Source organism: Scyliorhinus torazame, chromosome 8 (genome assembly GCF_047496885.1).
Source record: "Scyliorhinus torazame isolate Kashiwa2021f chromosome 8, sScyTor2.1, whole genome shotgun sequence".
In the NCBI taxonomy this organism is placed as follows: domain Eukaryota; kingdom Metazoa; phylum Chordata; class Chondrichthyes; order Carcharhiniformes; family Scyliorhinidae; genus Scyliorhinus; species Scyliorhinus torazame.
In genome coordinates, this window is record NC_092714.1 from 153,827,290 (window position 1) to 153,846,026 (window position 18,737).

The 18,737-nt window shown below is 47.4% G+C and overlaps 1 protein-coding gene across 2 annotated transcripts in view; it reads left to right on the plus strand.

Annotated features, from left to right (window-relative positions):
• The window catches only part of prdx4 (peroxiredoxin 4), a 45,461-nt gene that overhangs the window by 21,036 nt on the left and 5,688 nt on the right, over positions 1 to 18,737 (plus strand). The gene's annotated exons all lie outside the window — the stretch shown is intronic.

Here is an 18,737-nt window from a genome sequence, read left to right on the forward strand (position 1 = left end):
TCTTTTGTGGACTCAGCTCCACTTTCCGGCCCGATCACCATAACCCTTTATCCCTTTATTCTTCAAAAAACTATCTATCTTTATCTTAAAAACATTTAATGAAGGAGCCTCTACTGCTTCACTGGGCAAGGAATTCCATAGATTCACAACCCTTTGGGTGAAGAAGTTCCTCCTAAACTCAGTCCTAAATCTACTTCCCTTTATTTTGAGGCTATGACCCCAAGTTCTGCTTTCACCTGCCAGTGGAAACAACCTGCCCGCATCTATCCTATCTATTCCCTTCATAATTTTCTATGTTTCTATAAGATCCCCCCCCTCATCCTTCTAAATTCCAACGAGTACAGTCCCAGTCTACTCAACCTCTCCTCGTAATCCAACCCCTTCAGTTCTGGGATTAACCTCGTGAATCTCCTCTGCACACCCTCCAGTGCCAGTATGTCCTTTCTCAAGTAAGGAGACCAAAACTGAACACAATACTCCAGGTGTGGCCTCACTAACACCTTATACAATTGCAGCATAACCTCCCTAGTCTTAAACTCCATCCCTCTAGCAATGTAGGACAAAATTCCATTTGCCTTCTTAATCACCTGTTGCACCTGTAAAGCACCTTTTGCGACTCATGCACTAGCACACCCAGGGTTCTCTGCACAGCAGCATGTTTTAATATTTAATCATTTAAATAATAATCCCTTTTGCTGTTATTCCTACCAAAATGGATAACCTCACATTTGTCAACATTGTATTCCATCTGCCAGACCCTAGCCCATTCACATAGCCTATCCAAATCCCTCTGCAGACTTCCAGTAACCTCTGCACTTTTTGCTTTACCACTTATCTTAGTGTCGTCTACAAACTTGGACACATTGCCCTTGGTCCCCAACTCCAAATCATCTATGTAAATTGTGAACAGTTGTGGGCCCAACACTGATCCCTGAGGGACACCACTAGCTACTGATTGCCAACCAGAGAAACGCCCATTAATCCCCACTCTTTGCTTTCTATTAATTAACAAATCCTCTATCCATGCTACTACTTTCCCCTTAATGCCTTGCATCTTTATCTTATGCAGCAACCTTTTGTGTGGCACCTTGTCAAAGGCTTTCTGGAAATCCAGATATACCACATCCATTGGCTCCCCGTTATCTACCGCACTGGTAATGTCCTCAAAAAATTCCACTAGGGGCAGCAGGGTGGCACAGTGGGTTAGGCTCCCCGTTATCTACCGCACTGGTAATGTCCTCAAAAAATTGCACTAAATTAGTTAGGCACGACCTGCCCTTTATGAACCCATGCTGTGTCTGCCCAATGGGACAATTTCCATCCAGATGCCTCGCTATTTCTTCCTTGAAGATAGATTCCAGCATCTTCCCTATTACAGAAGTTAAGCTCACTGGCCTATAATTACCTGCTTTCTGCCTACCTCCTTTTTTAAACAATGGTGTCACGTTTGCTAATTTCCAATCCGTCGGGACCACCCCAGAGTCTAGTGAATCTTTGTAAATTATTACTAGTGCATTTGAAATTTCCCTAGCCATCTCTTTTAGCACTCTGGGATGCATTCCATCAGGGCCAGGAGACTTGTCTACCTTTAGCCCCATTAGCTTGCCCATCACTACCTCCTTGGTGATAACAATCCTCTCAAGGTCCTCACCTGTCATAGCCTCATTTCCATCAGTCACTGGCATGTTATTTGTGTCTTCCACTGTGAAGACCGACCCAAAAAACCTGTTCCGTTCCTCAGCCATTTCCTCATCTCCCATTATTAAATCTCCCTTCTCATCCTCTAAAGGACCAATATTACCTGAGCCACTCTTTTTTGTTTTATATATTATGTTTGTAGAAACTTTTACTATCTGTTTTTATATTCTGAGCAAGTTTACTCTCATAATCTATCTTACTCTTCATTATAGCTTTTTTAGTAGCTTTCTGTTGCCCACTAAAGATTTCCCAGTCCTCTAGTCTCTCACTAATCTTTGCTACTTTGTGTGCTTTTTCCTTTAATTTGATACTCTCCCTTATTTCCTTAGATACCCACGGTCGATTTTCCCTCTTTCTACCGTCCTTCCTTTTTATTGGTATAAACCTTTGCTGAGCACTGTGAAAAATCGCTTGGAAGGTTCGCCACTGGTCCTCAACTGTTTCACCATAAAGTCTTTGCTCCCAGTCTTCCTTAGCTAGTTCTTCTCTCATCCCATTGTAATCGCCTTTGTTTAAGCACAAAACACTAGTGCTTGATTTTACCTTCTCGCCTTCCATCTGTATTTTAAATTCCACCATATTGTGATCGCTCCTTCCGAGAGGATCCCTAACTGAGATCCTGAATCAATCCTGTCTCATTACACAGGACCAGATCTAGGACCGCTTGGTCCCTCGTAGGTTCCATTACATACTGTTCTAGGAAACTATCACGGATACATTCTATAAACTCCTCCTCAAGGCTGCCTTGACCGACCTGGTTAAACCAATCAACATGTAGATTAAAATCCCCCATGATAACTGCTGTACCATTTCTACATCAGTTATTTCTTTGTTTATTGCCTGCCCCACCATAATGTTACTATTTGATGGCCTATAGACTACTCCTATCAGTGACTTTCTCGCCTTACTATTCCTGATTTCCACCCAAATGGATTCAACCTTATCCTCCATAGCACCGATGTCATCCCTTACTGTAGCACCGATGTCATCCCTTACTGTTGCCCGGATGTCATCCTTAAATAACAGAGCTACACCACCTCCCTTACCATCCACTCTGTCCTTCCGAATAGTTTGATACCCTCGGATATTTAACTCCCAGTTGTGACCATCCTTTAACCATGTTTCAGTAATGGCCACTAAATCATAGTAATTCACGATGATTTGCGCCATCAACTCATTACCTTATTCCGAATACTACGAGCATTCAGGTAAAGTACACTTATGTTGGCTTTTTTACCTCTGTTCTGAATCTTAACACCTCGATCAGTAACCTCTCCTAAGTTATATTTCCTCTTAACCTTTCTCCTAATTTTCCTTATCGTTGAACCCATCTTCATGTAACAACCTGCCGCGTCGCTTACCATGAATGTTTACACTTCCCGTTTTATTCCTTTTAGTATTCCTGGTCCTATTCACTGAGCTCCCCTCAGTCACTACCTTGTACTGTCGCCCTTTTTGATTTTTGACTATGGCTTCTCTGCCTTACACTTTCCCCCTTACTGCCTTTTGTTTCTGTCCCTGTTTTACTACCTTCCAACTTCCTGCATCGGTTCCCATCCCCCTGCCACATTAGTTTAAACTCTCCCCAACAGCTCTAGCAAACACCCCCCCCCCCCCCCCCCCCCCCCCAGGACATTGGTTCCAGTCCTGCCCAGGTGCAGACCGTCCAGTTTGTACTGGTCCCACCTCCCCCAGAACCAGTTCCAATGCCCCAGGAATTTGAATTCCTCCCTCTTGCACCATCTCCCGAGCCACGCATTCATCCTATCTATCCTGACATTCCTATTCTTTTTTTTTTTAAAATATATTTTATTCAAGATTTTTGGCCAAACATAACAGTACGTAGTGTTTCTTTTACACAACAATAAAGCAATATAAATAACTGGCCAGTTTTAAACAAATAAATAAATAATATATAAACAAAAACAAAACTGAATGGCAACTGCCTTGTCCAAAATAAATACTCTCCAAAAATACAATCCAACAATCCAATATACAATTACCTATAGCAAATACCTATACATATTATACATATACAATAACATCTCTGAGAGTCCGTTTGATTCCTCCCCGCCCCTCCCCCCTGGGTTGCTGCTGTTGTCTACTTCTTTGCCATTCCCTCTATCTTGCTGTGAGGTAATCGACGAACGGTTCCCGCCGCCTGGTGAACCCCTGAGCCGAACCCCTTAACACAAACTTAATCCGTTCTAACTTTATGAACCCTGCCATGTTGTTTATCCAGGTCTCCACACCCGGGGGTTTGGCTTCCTTCCACATTAACAATATCCTGCGCCGGGCTACTAGGGACGCAAAGGCCAACACGTCAGCCTCTCTCGCCTCCTGCACTCCCGGCTCTTCTGCAACCCCAAATATAGCCAACCCCCAGCTTGGTTCGACCCGGACCCCCACCACCTTTGAAAGCACCTTTGCCACCCCCACCCAGAACCCCTGTAGTGCCGGGCATGACCAGAACATGGTGTGATTCGCTGGGCCTCTCGAGCATCTCGCACACCTATCCTCTACCCCCAAAAATTTCCTAAGCCGTGCTCCAGTCATATGCGCCCTGTGTAACACCTTAAATTGTAACAGGCTTAGCCTGGCACACGAGGACGATGGGTTTACCCTACGTAGGGCATCAGCCCACAGCCCCTCCTCAATCTCCTCCCCCAGTTCTTCTTCCCATTTCCCTTTCAGCTCATCTACCATGATCTCCCCCTCGTCCCTCATTTCCCTGTATATGTCCGACACCTTATCGTCCCCCACCCATGTCTCTGAGATCACTCTATCCTGCACCTCCTGCGTCGGGAGCTGCGGGAATTCCCTCACCTGTTGCCTCGCAAAACCCTCAATTGCATGTACCGAAATGCATTCCCTTGGGGCAACCCATATTTTTCCGTCAGCGCTCCCAGACTCGCAAACGTCCCATCTACAAACAGATCTCTCAGTTGTACTACCCCAGCTCTTTGCCATGCTCCAAATCCCCCATCCATTCTCCCCGGAACGAACCTATGATTGTTTCTTATCGGGGACCGCACCAAAGCTCCCGTCCTTCCCCTATGCCGTCTCGACTGCCCCAAAATTTTCAATGTAGCCACCACCACCGGGCTTGTGGTGTATTTCTTTGGTGAGAACGGCAACGGTGCCGTCACCATTGCTTGTAGGCTAGTCCCCCTGCAGGACGCCCTCTCCAATCTCTTCCACGCTGCTCCCTCCCCTTCTCCCATCCACTTACACACCATTGAAATATTGGCGGCCCAGTAGTACTCACTTAGGCTCGGTAGTGCCAGCCCCCCCCCCCTGTCCCTAGTACGCTGCAAGAATGCCTTCCTCACTCTCGGGGTCTCCCCAGCCCACACACAACTCATAATACTCTTCTCGATTCTTTTGAAAAAAGCCTTCGTGATCACCAGCGGGAGGTACTGAAACACAAAAAGGAATCTCGGGAGGACCACCATTTTAACCGCCTGCACCCTACCTGCCAATGACAGGGACACCATGTCCCATCTCTTAAAGTCCTCCTCCATCTGTTCCACCAACCGCGTTAAATTAAGCCTGTGTAATGTACCCAAATTCTTGGCTATCTGGATCCCCAAGTACCGGAAGTCCCTTGTTACCTTCCTCAACGGTAAATCCTCTATCTCTCTGCTCTGCTCCCCTGGATGCACCACAAACAACTCACTTTTCCCCATGTTCAGTTTATACCCTGAAAAATCCCCAAACTCCCCAAGTATCTGCATTATCTCTGGCATCCCCTCCGCTGGGTCCGCCACATATAGCAACAAATCATCCGCATACAGAGATACCCGGTGTTCTTCTCTCTCCCCCCCCGCCCCCCGAGTACTCCCCTCCACTCCCTGGAACCCCTCAATGCTATGGCCAGGGGTTCAATCGCCAGTGCAAACAATAACGGGGATAGAGGACATCCCTGCCTCGTCCCTCTATGGAGCCGAAAATAGTCAGACCCCCGTCCAGTTGTGACCACACTCGCCATCGGGGCCCTATACAGCAACTGTACCCACCTGATATGCCCATCGCCAAAACCAAATCTCCTCAGCACCTCCCACAAATAATCCCACTCCACTCTATCAAATGCTTTCTCGGCATCCGCTGTCTCCGCTTCCCCCTCTGGTGGGGGCATCATCATTACCCCTAGCAGCCTCCGTATATTTGTATTCAGCTGTCTCCCCTTCACAAACCCAGTTTGGTCCTCATGAACCACCCCCGGGACACCATCCTCTATCCTCATTGCCATTACCTTGGCCAGAATCTTAGCGTCCACATTCAGGAGGGAAATGGGCCTGTAGGACCCGCATTGCAGCGGGTCTTTTTCCTTCTTTAGGAGGAGCGATATCGTTGCCTCTGACATAGTCGGGGGCAGCCGCCCCCTTTCCCTTGCCTCATTAAAGGTTCTCATCAGTAGCGGCGCCAGCAAGTCCATATATTTCCTATAGAATTCAGCTGGGAATCCGTCTGGTCCCGGGGCCTTCCCCGCCTGCATGCTCCCAATCCCTTTCACCACTTCCTCCGTCTCAATCTGTTCTCCCAGTCCCAGCCTCTCCTGCTCCTCCACCTTAGGAAATTCCAGCTGATTCAGAAAGCACATCATTCTCTCCTTCCCATCCGGGGGCTGAGCTTCATATAATCTTTCGTAAAATGCCTTGAACACTCCATTCACTCTCTCCGCTCCCCGCTCCATCTCTCCCTCCTCATCTCTCACCCCCCCTAACTCTCTCGCTGCTCCCCTTTTCCTCAGTTGGTGGGCCAGCAACCTACTCGCCTTCTCCCCGTATTCGTACTGTACACCCTGTGCCTTCCTCCATTGTGCCTCTGCATTACCCGTAGTCAACAAGTCAAATTCTACATGTAGCCTTTGCCTTTCCCTGTACAGTCCCTCTTCCGGTGCCTCCGCATATTGTCTGTCCACCCTCAGAAGTTCTTTCAACAACCGCTCCCTTTCCCTACCCTCCTGCTTTCCTTTATGTGCCCTAATAGATATCAGCTCCCCTCTAACCACTGCCTTCAGCACCTCCCAGACCACTCCCACCTGTACCTCCCCATTATCATTGAGTTCCAAGTACCTTTCAATACACCCCCTCACCCTTAAGCACACACCCTCATCTGCCAATAATCCCATGTCCATTCTCCAGGGTGGACGCTGTTGTTTTTCTTCCCCTATCTCCAGGTCCACCCAATGTGGAGCATGATTCGAAATGGCTATAGCCGTGTACTCCGTCCCCGTCACCTTTGGGATCAGTGCCCTTCCCAAAACAAAAAAATCTATTCGTGAATAAACTTTGTGGACATAGGAGAAAAACTAAAACTCCTTACTCCTAGGTCTACTAAATCTCCAGGGGTCTACTCCTCCCATCTGCTCCATAAAGTCCTTAAGCACCCAAGCTGCAGCCAGCCTCCTTCCGGTCCTGGACCTCGATCTGTCCAGCCCTGGGTCCAGCACCGTATTAAAATCTCCACCCATTACCAACTTCCCCACTTCTAGGTCTGGGATTCGTCCTAACATACGCCTCAAAGTTGGCATCATCCCAGTTCGGGGCATACACGTTCACTAATACCACCGCCTCCCCTTGCAATTTGCCACTCACCATCACGTATCTGCCCCCACTATCCGCCACTATAGTCTTTGCCTCAAACATTACCCGCTTCCCCACTAGTATGGCCACCCCCCTGTTTTTTGCGTCTAGCCCCGAATGAAACACCTGCCCCACCCATCCTTTGCGTAGTCTGACCTGGTCTATCAGCTTCAGAGGCATCTCCTGAAGCATAACCACAACTGCCTTAAGTTTCTTTAGGTGTGCGAGTACCCGTGCCCTCTTAATCGGCCCATTCAGCCCTCTCACATTCCACGTGATCAACTGGGTTGGGGGGCTCTTTACCCCCCCCCCCCCCCATGACGACTAGCCATCTCCTTTTTCAATCCAGCTCCTCACCCGGTTCCCACGTAGCCGTATCTCCCCCAAGCGGCCCCCCCCCCCCCCTGCCCCGACCACCCCCCCCCCCCCCCCATACCAGTTCCCCCTTCTCCCCAGCAGCAGCAACCCAGTTAACCCCCCCCTCCCCCCGCGAGATCCCAAACTAGCATAATTGCACCCCCCATGTTGCTCCCAGAAGTCAGCAAACTTTGGCCGACCTCGGCTTCCCCCCGTGACCTCGGCTCACACTGTGCGAGGCCCCCTCCTTCCTGCTTCCCTGTTCCCGCCGTGATTACCATAGCGCGGGAACAAAGCCCGCGCTTCCCTTTTGGCCCCGCCCCCAATGGCCGGCGCCCTCAGCTCCTCATCCTCCCTCCCCCACTCCTCCACGACATGGGGAAGAGAGAAAAGTTACAGGGTCGCAGGATTAACAACTTGGGAAGTCATCTCTTCCCTCTATTCCCCCCCTTCATCCCACATATTCACCCCCCCCCCCCCCCCCCCCCCCCACTTTGTCCCAAACGTTCTTTTTATGGCCCGCTCACTCCAGTTTCTCCTCGACAATAAATGTCCACGCCTCATCTGCCATTTCGAAGTAGTGGTGTTTCCCTTGATGTGTGACCCACAGTCTTGCCGGTTGCAGCATTCCAAATTTAATCTTCCGTTTGTGCAGCATCGCCTTGGCCCGATTAAAGCTTGCCCTCCTTCTCGCCACCTCCGCACTCCAATCTTGATATACGCGGATCACCGCGTTCTCCCACCTACTGCTCCGAGTTTTCTTTGCCCATCTGACAACCATCTCTCTGTCCTTATATCGGAGAAATATCACCACTATGGCTCGAGGAATTTCTCCAGCCCTCGGTCTTCGCGCCATAACTCGATAGGCTCCCTCCACCAGTGGACCCGTCGGGGCCTCCGATCCCATTAACGAGTGCAGCATCGTGCTCCCCGACGTCCGCCCCTTCTACACCTTTGGGAAGACCAAGAACCCTTAAATTCTTCCTCCTCGCATTATTCTCCTGCACCTCCAGCCTTTCCACACACCTTTTGTGTTGTGCCTCGTGCATCTCCGTTTTCACCACCAGGCCCTGTATGTCGTCCTCATTCTCAGCAGCCTTTGCCTTCACGACCCGAAGCTCCTGTTCCTGGGTCTTTTGCTCCTCCTTTAGCCCCTCAGTCGCTTGTAATATCGGGGCCAACAGCTCCTTCTTCATCTCCTTTTTGAGTTCTTCCACGCAACGCCGCAGGAACTCTTGTTGGTCAGGGCCCCATATTAAACTGCCTCCTTCCGGCGCCATCTTGCTTTGTGCCTGCCTTCCTGGCCGCTGCTCTAGAGGATCCACCGCAATCCGGCCACTTTTTTTCCATCCGTGTCCAGGGGGGATTCTCTTCTGGATTACAGCACAGTGTTTTTTGCCGTTAAAATTGCCGTTGGGGCTCCTATCAAGAGCCCAAAAGTCCGTTCCACCGGGAGCTGCCGAAACTATCGACCTAGCTGGTCATTGCCGCACCCGGAAGTCCCCTGACATTCCTATTCTGACTAGCTCGTGGCACTGGTAGCAATCCTGAGATTACTACCTTTGAGGTCCTACTTTTTAGTTTAACTCCTAACTCCCTGAATTTAGCTTGTCGGACCTCGTCCCGTTTTTTACCTATATCGTTGGTGTCGATGTGCACCACGACAGCTGGCTGTCCCGTCCCCCCCCCCCCCCCCCCAGAATGTCCTGCAGCCGCTCCGAGACATCCTTGACCATTACACCAGGGAGGCATCATACCATCTTGGAGTCTCGATTGCGTCCGCAGAAGCGCCTGTCTATTCCCCTTACAATTGAGTCCCCTATCACTATAGCCCTGCCATTCTTCTTCCTGCCCAGCTGCGCAGCAGCCAGTCACGGTGCTATGAACCTGGCTGCTGCTGCCTTCCCCTGGTGAGCCATCTCCCTCGACAGTATCCAAAGCGGTATATCTGTTTTGCAGGGAGATGACAGCAGAGGACACCTGCACTGCCTTCCTACTCTTGCTCTGTCTTTTGGTCACCCATTTTCTATCTCCCTCAGTACCTTTCACCTGCGGTGTGACCAACTCACTAAACGTGCTATCCACGACGTCCTCAGCATCGCGGATGCTCCAAAGTGAGTCCATCCGCAGCTCCAGAGCCATCAAGCGGTCTAACAGGAGATGCAACTGGACACACTTCTTGCACATAAAGGAGCCAGGGACAGTGGACGTGTCCCTGAGCTCCCACATCGCACACGAGGAGCATGACACGGGTCTGAGATCTCCTACCATGTCTTAAACCTTCGGTTAACTTCAACAATTTCAATTTCCCCCCAAAAATAAATAAATAAACAACGAAGAAAAAAATAAAGAAATATACCACTGAAAAGAAAAAGAACACAGAAACACTACTTACCAGTCACTTACCAGGGATAAAAAGCACTTCTTCCCCACCCAGCTTCGAATTCCCACCCAGCTTTGAATTCCCACCTAGAATCAAATTCCCAAATCACTCTTGGCTCTGTCTCACTCTGGCTGTGTCTTCTCTGGCTCACTGGGAGAACTCACTGGGAGTGAGTTTACAAGTTGCTCTTTTTAAATTGTCCTGAATTGACTCCCTTCCCCCACCTGCTTTTAGATCAAGGTAGATTTAAGTGACTAACACTTAGCTGCCAACCAGTTATGTGAGTGGGTGGGGCAGCCCTTGTTAACCTACACTGCACAATTCTAGCTTAATTTAAATTAATTTTAATGTAAGCCTACTTGTGACAATAAAGTTTATTATTATTATTAAACCTACCATGATATTCCAATTAAGCAAACCAATTATTTCAAATACCACTCATGAATAAAGTTAACAACCAGGTTTCTACTTACTTTTCTCTATGCAGAATCTCTGGAGAGAATATCTTTCAGGGCCAAAACTGAAACACATCTGTTCAGATGAGAGTTCTGGGACCAACTGACTTTTCAGATAGACCAGGCACCTCCCATTAATGACCACCTGTACTCAAATTCTTTTGTCCCTCCTTAGATGTTCTTTGACTTGGTTACCCAGGACCAAACAAAGTACCTCTCATAAATTATCTACACGCATAAACAATATACCTATCTATAAGTAAATGGTTCTCAAGATCTATTAGCAGGGCATTTTGCCTGCAAAGCAATGATCATCTCACTTTTACAACACCTTGTTATGGGCCCGGGATTAGAGGGTGGAATTCTTCCCCCCCACCCCCACGCCGGGTGGGAGAATCGCGGGGGCGCCGCACGTGTCCCGTCACACCGCACCGATGCACGCGCGCGATTCTTCCCCCCCCCCCCCCCAAACCCGCGCGGCGAGAATCACGGCTGGCCGCTGGGAGAATCGCGGCGAGCGCCGATTCTCTGGCCTGGATGCGCCAAGCGGCCTGCCCAACACGACGGGTCCCCGCCGGCGCCGTCCACACCTGGTCGCTGCCGGCGGGAACAGCGCAGGAACGCTGGGGGGGGGCAGCCTGTGGTAGGGGGGGGACCTCAAATGGGGGTTGGCCCGCGATCGGTGCCCACCAATCGGCGGGCCGGCCTCTCTGAAGGAGGACCTCCTTTCCTCCGCCGCCCCGCAAGATCAATCCGACATCATCTTGCGGGGCGGCCTCGGGGAGGACGGCAACCGCGAATGCGCGGGTTGGCGCCGGCCAACCCGCGCATGCTCGGGTGAAGTCATTTGCGTGCCGCCGGCCGCGTCATTTACGCGCCGCCGCTTTTACGCGGCGCCAAGGCCCGGCGAACGTAAATGACGCAATGCCGCTCCTAGCCCCCTGGGGGCGGGAGAATTGGGGGCTGGGAGCGGGCTCCGACGTCGGAGTGAAACACTCCGGTTTTCACTCCGGCGTCGGCACTTAGACTCCCGATGGGAGAATTGCGCCCCAGGGAGCCCCAAAGTGAATCATGGAGTTCACCTGAACCACAACTTTTAATAGATTGTGGTATGGGGAGCACAGGCCCACTCTAGAAGTGTGGTACTTCAGAAATGGACAAGTATTTTTTAAAACAGCAAAACAATGTTTATTCTATGAACTCCAGTTAACCTTTCTAAAACAAACTGAACATCTCAGCAACGAATAAATCAAATACATCCCCCAAAGAATACAACACTAAGTAATCTGTAAGCTGTCCTTTTAACGCCCAGAAGACTTAACAAACCTTTAAACAAAAACACATCAGGTTAAAGTCATTACTGTTATGAGTTTAAATCACCAGGATCGATTTACAGTCCTTCGATTACAGAGAGAGATTCATACACCTGGCAGCTATCCAGCTCTGAAAACGAAACTAAAACACAGCCTGCAGCTGACAGTAAAAGTAAAAAGCTGACAGACAGCCCAGCTCCACCCACACTCTGACATCACTGCAGTAATATGAGCAGCCAAACATTTCTTAAAGCGACATTCTCATGACACCTCCCCCCAAGAAAAATAAATACACCATCAACTTCAAGATGATTTCATTGTTCACCTTTTCACCATTCTTTAAGAAATGCACACAGTAAATATACTTTTCGTTTTTAAAAAAACAACACACGCAAACAGGTATAATAATATAGTCCATTTTTGTTCTTCCTCCAACTGAAATTCTTTCTGATTGACAGTCTCGTTGAACAAGAAGGTCTCTGCACGATCCGTCCATTTCTCTACGCCTCGGCATTTCTCTTTAAAGTCAGATACTTGAGTTCAAACTGATCACAGAGTCCCTTGTAATTCTCCAACACATGCGCATTGGTTATCACAGCTTTCAGGCAGTCAAGTGCCTGTTGAAGCTCCGCTGTCCATTGAAATTTTCGACGTTTCTTCAGCAAGTCCATCGGTGGAGCAACCATGCTACAAAACCTTTGCACAAATGTTCGATCAAATCCACTCATGCCAAGAAATCTAATGATTTCCCTTTGTCTTGAGGGTATCGGAAGCTCCTCAAGGAGAGTGACTTGGGCTTTTCCAAATTCACTTTTGGCTAGGTTTATCACCAAACCCGCCTCCTGAAGTCTATCGAATAGCTCCATCAGATGTTTTAACTGTTCTTTCCATGCCGGGCTGAAAATTATCAGATCGTCGATGTATACCGCACAATTGGGTAATCCTAAAACAACTTTGTTAATTAACCGTTGAAATGTGGCTGGGGTGTTTTTCATGCCAAATGGCATAACTTTGAATTGGTATATACCATCTGGAGTCACAAAAGTTGAAGTCTCCTTCGCCCTTTCGGATAAAGGGTTAGGTAACCTTTAAGTAAATCCAGTTTGGAAATAAAAGCTGATTATCCCACTTTCTCAATGCAATCCTCCAAACGTTGGATAGAATAAGAGTCCGTTCTTGTTACTGCATTAACCTTTCTATAGTCCACACACAACCGTTGGGTACCGTCTGGTTTAGGCACCATCACTATGGGTGAGCTCCATTGGCTGCAACCCACTTCAATTATGCCATTTTTTAGCGTACTGTCACTCTCTTTGTTAACCTGTGCCAATTTTAAAGGGTTAAGTCTGTATGGATGTTGTTTGATCGGAACAGCATTTCCCACATCTCCATCATGTATAGCCATTTTAGTACTTTCCAATTTATCTGTACAAACTTGCCCATGTGACATCAATAACTCTTTCAGGTCAGTTCGTTTTTCCTCTGGAAGATAACTCAACAATTTATCCCAATTTTTAAAAACATCCTCATTTTCCAATTTAATTTGAGGTATGTCAAATTCACAGTCATCTGGATTTGGTTTGTCACTTTGGGTGAGAATCATTATAACCTCCTTTTCCTCACCTTTCCCTTTCAAAGTACCTTTTAAGCATATTCATATGACACACTCGGTGAGTCTTCCTTCTATCAGGTGTTTTTACCACATAATTCACCTCACTTAATTTCCTTTCAATTTGATAAGGTCCACAAAACCTTGCTTTTAAAGGTTCACCTACCACTGGTAACAATACTAAAACTTTATCTCCACTGGCAAAACTACAAACTTTGGATTTCTTGTCCGCTACCCGTTTCATCACATGTTGTGCAACTTTTAAATGCTGTCTAACCAATTCACCTGCTCTATTTAATCGTTCCCTAAAATTTGACACGTAATCCAATAATGTAATTTCTGATTTTTCACTCACCAAGTTTTCCTTCATCAATTTAAGTGGTCCTCTTACCTCATGGCCAAACATTATTTCAAAAGAACTAAATTTGGTTGACTCATTAGGTGCATCACTAATTGCAAACAGTACGAATGGAATTCCTTTATCCCAATCCCCTGGGTAATCTTGACAATAAGCCCTCAACATTGTTTTTAATGTCTGATGCCACCTTTCTAACACTCCCTGCGATTCTGGATGGTATGCAGTTGATTTAAATTGTTTTATTCCTAAGATATCCATAACTTCTTTGAATAACCTTGAGGTAAAATTTGATCCTTGATCCGATTGTATTTCTGTGGGTAGTCCATATCTAGTAAAGAATTTAAGTAACTCCTCCACAATCTTTTTAGCTGTAATGTTATGTACTGGAATGGCCTCTGGAAACCTAGTAGACACATCCATTATCGTCAAAAGATATTGATTTCCACTTTTCGCTTTGGGAAGCGGTCCTACGCAATCAATTAGGACCCTTGTAAAAGGTTCCTCAAATGCTGGAATGGGTATTAAGGTTGCTGGTTTTATCACTGCTTGAGGTTTCCCTATCACTTGACATGTGTGACATGATAGACAAAATTTAACTACATCTTTATGTAGTCCAGGCCAATAAAAGTGTTTCTGGATTATAGCTTGAGTTTTCCTTATTTCCAAATGACCTCCCACTGGTACCTCGTGTGCAACTCTTAACACCTCCTTTCTATACCCTACCGGCAATACTACTTGATGAACTTCTGCCCACTTTTCATCCGCCTGCGGATGTTAAGGTCTCCATTTTCTCATCAAGACATTATTTTACGGTACTAACACTCTGGTATACACTCAGATTCCTCTTCCGTGTATGCTTTCTGATACATCCGTTTTATTTCTATATCTTTCTGTTGTAACTCCGCCAATTTTCCTGAACAAAAAATATCCGCCTCATCCTCCACCTGTTCTTGTTCTTTTTCAACCATCTGAGCAAAAATCGTTTCTGATAATTGCACTTCAACTTCATCTTCACTCTTTGATTTCACATCAGGTTAAAGTCACTACTGTTATGAGTTTAAATCACCAGGGTCGATTTACAGTCCTTAGATTACAGAGAGAGATTCTGGCTGTGACTGCAGCTATTCAGCTCTGAAAACGAAACTAAAACACACCCTGCAGCCTGCTCAAAAACGAAAGTAAAAAGCTGACAGACAGCCCAGCTCCACCCACACTCTGACATCACTGCAATAATAGGAGCAGCCAAACATTTCTTAAAGCGACATTCTCATGACAACCTTAATCACCACTCTAGCAGTCATATTGTCTGCATGCATCTTAACCAAGGTTTTAATAACGTTACTGCAATAAAATATGATAATTTCTTACATTCATCACACATCTCTGCTGGAGTGTTACAATGCAAAAAATGACACCGAGCCACAGAGGAGATTTTGGGTTCAATGACAAAAGCTTGATCAAAGGTTTTAATAAATGTCTTGAGGGAGGAAAGTGAGGTAGAGTGGTGAAAAGGAGTAGGGAGGGAATTCCCTAACTTGGGGACCAGGCGACTAAAGACACTACCAATTTTCTTTTTTTTTTTTCTTTCCATTTTAAAAAAAATTTAGAGTACCCAATTCATTTTTTCCAATTAAGGGGCAATTTAGCATGGCCACCTAGCCTGCACATCTTTGGGTTGTGGGGCGAAACCCACGCAAACACAGGGAGAATGTGCAACTCCAGAGCTAGGATTGAACCTGGGACCTCGGCGCCGTGAGGCAGCAGGGCTAACCCACTGCGCCACCATGCTGCCCTGCAATTTTCTTTTTAAAGTCTTCGTATTGGTTTTGCATTTATAATATAATAATTACATAGATAGAATTTAGAGTGCAGAAGGAGGCCATTCGGCCCATCTAGTCTGTCCCAGCTCTTGGAAAGAGCACCCAATCCTAGACTACACCTCCACCCTATCCCCATAACCCAGTAACCCCACCCAACACTAAGGGCAATTTTGGACATTTAAGGGCAATTTAGCATGGCCAATCTACCTAACCTGCACATCTTTGGACTGTGGGAGGAAACCGGAACACCCGGAGGAAACCCACGCGCACACGGGGAGAAAATGCAGACTCTGCACAGACAGTGACCCAAGCCAGGAATCGAACCTGAGACCCTGGAGCTGTGAAGCAATTGTGCTAACCACTATGCTACCGTGCTGCCCTAATGCAAGGAACATCACACAGTAATAACAAGGGGCTGGATACTCCGCTCCACCGCGCCACATTTCTCTTTGACCCCGCCAGCGGGATCCTCCGTTACGCCGGCTAGTCAATGCGGTTTCCCATTCTGCGGCAGCCCACGCCGTCAGGAAAACCCTGGGCAGCCGGCAGAGAATCCAGCCCAAGATATTTACAGAGTGGCTTTGTGAGGCAAAAATTAGGAATATAAACCGGTATGTATACTGGTAAAGTGTACTGAAGCGGTGCGGGGTGCCCTCACTTTGTGTCTCCAGTTATCGGTTTTCACAATCTTGCCTTTTTAGCTTTATACATGTTGCCTCCTGGTATTAAAACATACCAGGGGTGTGATGGTGCTACCTGGGCCTACATTGTTGCGATTGCACCCATGTGTTTCCTTGCCGTTTGTCCCCCCCGGCTCCTCTGCCTTGCTGCCCTATATCCTGGTTGATGCCCCACCCCCTTCCATTTCTCCAGCCCCCACCACGCCCTCTCTATTCTTCCTCCACTATCTGTTTTTGTCAATGGCCCCCCATCCCTTACTGGTTGCTGGTCACAAACAGCACTTGAAACAGGATGGTGAATTGCTTCTACGTGTGGTGGAAGCCTTCCTCTGACCCTCAAGTGAAGAATTTTATCCTTTACAATTTAAGGAATTCCGCTAAGTCGGACAGCCAGTTGCGGCCTTGAGTGATGCTGCTGATCTTCAGCCGAGCAGGAGCCTCCAGCAGGCGATCAGGCAGGCAACGGCTCGGGTGCCTGCCCCTCTCTCCGTAGAGAATTCTGGCTATTCCAATACCCCGAAGACCATCACTAGTGGGCATGGCTCCATCCTCACCCTCACCACCTTGGACATGGCCTCGAAAAAGGGGGTCCAGTACCCCTCAAGTCTGGAATATGATCAGAATATGTTGGTGTGGTTGGCCATGATTAGGAATGTACAAAAGGCCAGAATTAGAGGACCGCAGGTATCTTGGAGAATTGTGGGATTCGTTGGTGAAGATTAGAGCGAGGAAGGGGCAAGGAGGCCATGAAGGGATTTGAAACCAAGGTTTTCAAATCAAGACATTGGTTGACCGTGAATCAGTGTAGGTCAGCAAGCACGGGGAAAGGACTTGCTATGAATTAAGACACATGCAGCAAAGGTTTTGGTGACCTGAAGTTTATAAGAGCGTGGAATGTTGGAAACCAGTTCGGAGTGTGTTGGGATAGTTAGAATGTAGAGGTAACGAATCACGAGTGAGGGTTTCAGCAGTAGTGAGCTGAAATGGGATGAAGTTGAGCAACATTACAGAAGAGATGGCCTAAAGATAGTGCAGATATGCGGTCGGAAGTTCATCTTAGGATCAATTGTGATGCCAAGCTTGTGAGCAGATTAGCCTGCTCTTAGGCTGTTGCCAAGGAGAGGGACAAAGTTGGTTGCGAGGGAATGGAGTTTGAAGTGGAGACCGAAAACTGGCTTCAGTCTTCCCAATATTTAATTTGGAGGAAATTTCTGCTCATCCAGTACTGGATATCAAATAAGCAGGCTAGTAATTTAGTGAGGGAGGTGGTGGTGAGGTACAGCTGCAAGTTGTCAACATACATGTGAAAATTAACATGATCTTTGGATGGTGCCGCCAAGGGGTGACATGTAGATGCAAAATGGGAAAAGGGACTTGGCCAGGTTCCTGGGGAACACCAGTGGTAATGGTGCAGGATCAGGAAGAGAACTACAGAAAAGTTATGATGCAGAAAGAAGGATTTCAGCCCATCGGGTTTGCCAAGGAAAAGAATAAAGAAACTAGTTGCTTGTTTTAGTCCAATTTTCCAGCACCTGGTCCATGCCTTGCAGGTTTCAGCATTTCTGATGCAGATCCAAGTACCTCTTAAATGAGTTTCAGACTCAACACCAAATTAGGTTGTAAATTCCAGACACCCACCACCCTCTGGGTGAAAAGATTTTCCCTCGTGTCCCCTCTAATCGTTCTGCAAATCACAAATCTATGCCCACTAGTAATTGATGCTGCAGCGAGGGAAAACAAGTCTTTCCTGCCTACCCTGCCTAGATCCCTCATAATTTTGTACACCTCAGTTACATCACACCTTCGCCTCTCTCTTCTAAGGAAAAGAATCCTAGCCTATCGAATCTTTCCTCATAGCTGCAATTATCAAGCCCGATTCAAACATGGAGTTTCGGGAATGATGGGAATAGATTTGGAATACATGTTTGAGCATTTTGCAGAGGAAAGAGAGTTAGGAGATGGGATGGTAGTTTGCAAGGACAGAGGGAGGCACGGGTTGGCTTTTTGAGGAGAAGGTAACAATATCGACTAGCACGGGGGCTCGGAGGGAAAATTGGGTGTTCAGCAGTTTAATAGGAATAGAATCAAGGGAACAGTCTGTGGGACTCGTGGACAAGATGGGCAAAACAGAGATCAAGAAACAGGAGAAAGATACAAGTTAAGGGCTAGGACAAAGAGGAGCATTAAAGAATATTTGACCAGATGGGAGGGAAGTGGCAGAGGCAGCTGATAGCATAATCTCTGTCTTTGTGACAAAGAAGTGCATGAGCTCTTGACAGTTGTTGGAAGTGAAGATTGAGGGATATGAGGAGAGGGGTTTAAGAAGATGGCCTGCAGTCGAGAAAGGAATCTGGGGGGCGGGCTATCTTTGTATCATCCTTGAACATTGAGCAGTTTTAGCAGATGGGATTAGGCAAGCTGGTGGCTAAGTGCTTTTGTCTCTGGACTAGTAATCCAGACTCCCAGGATAATGCTC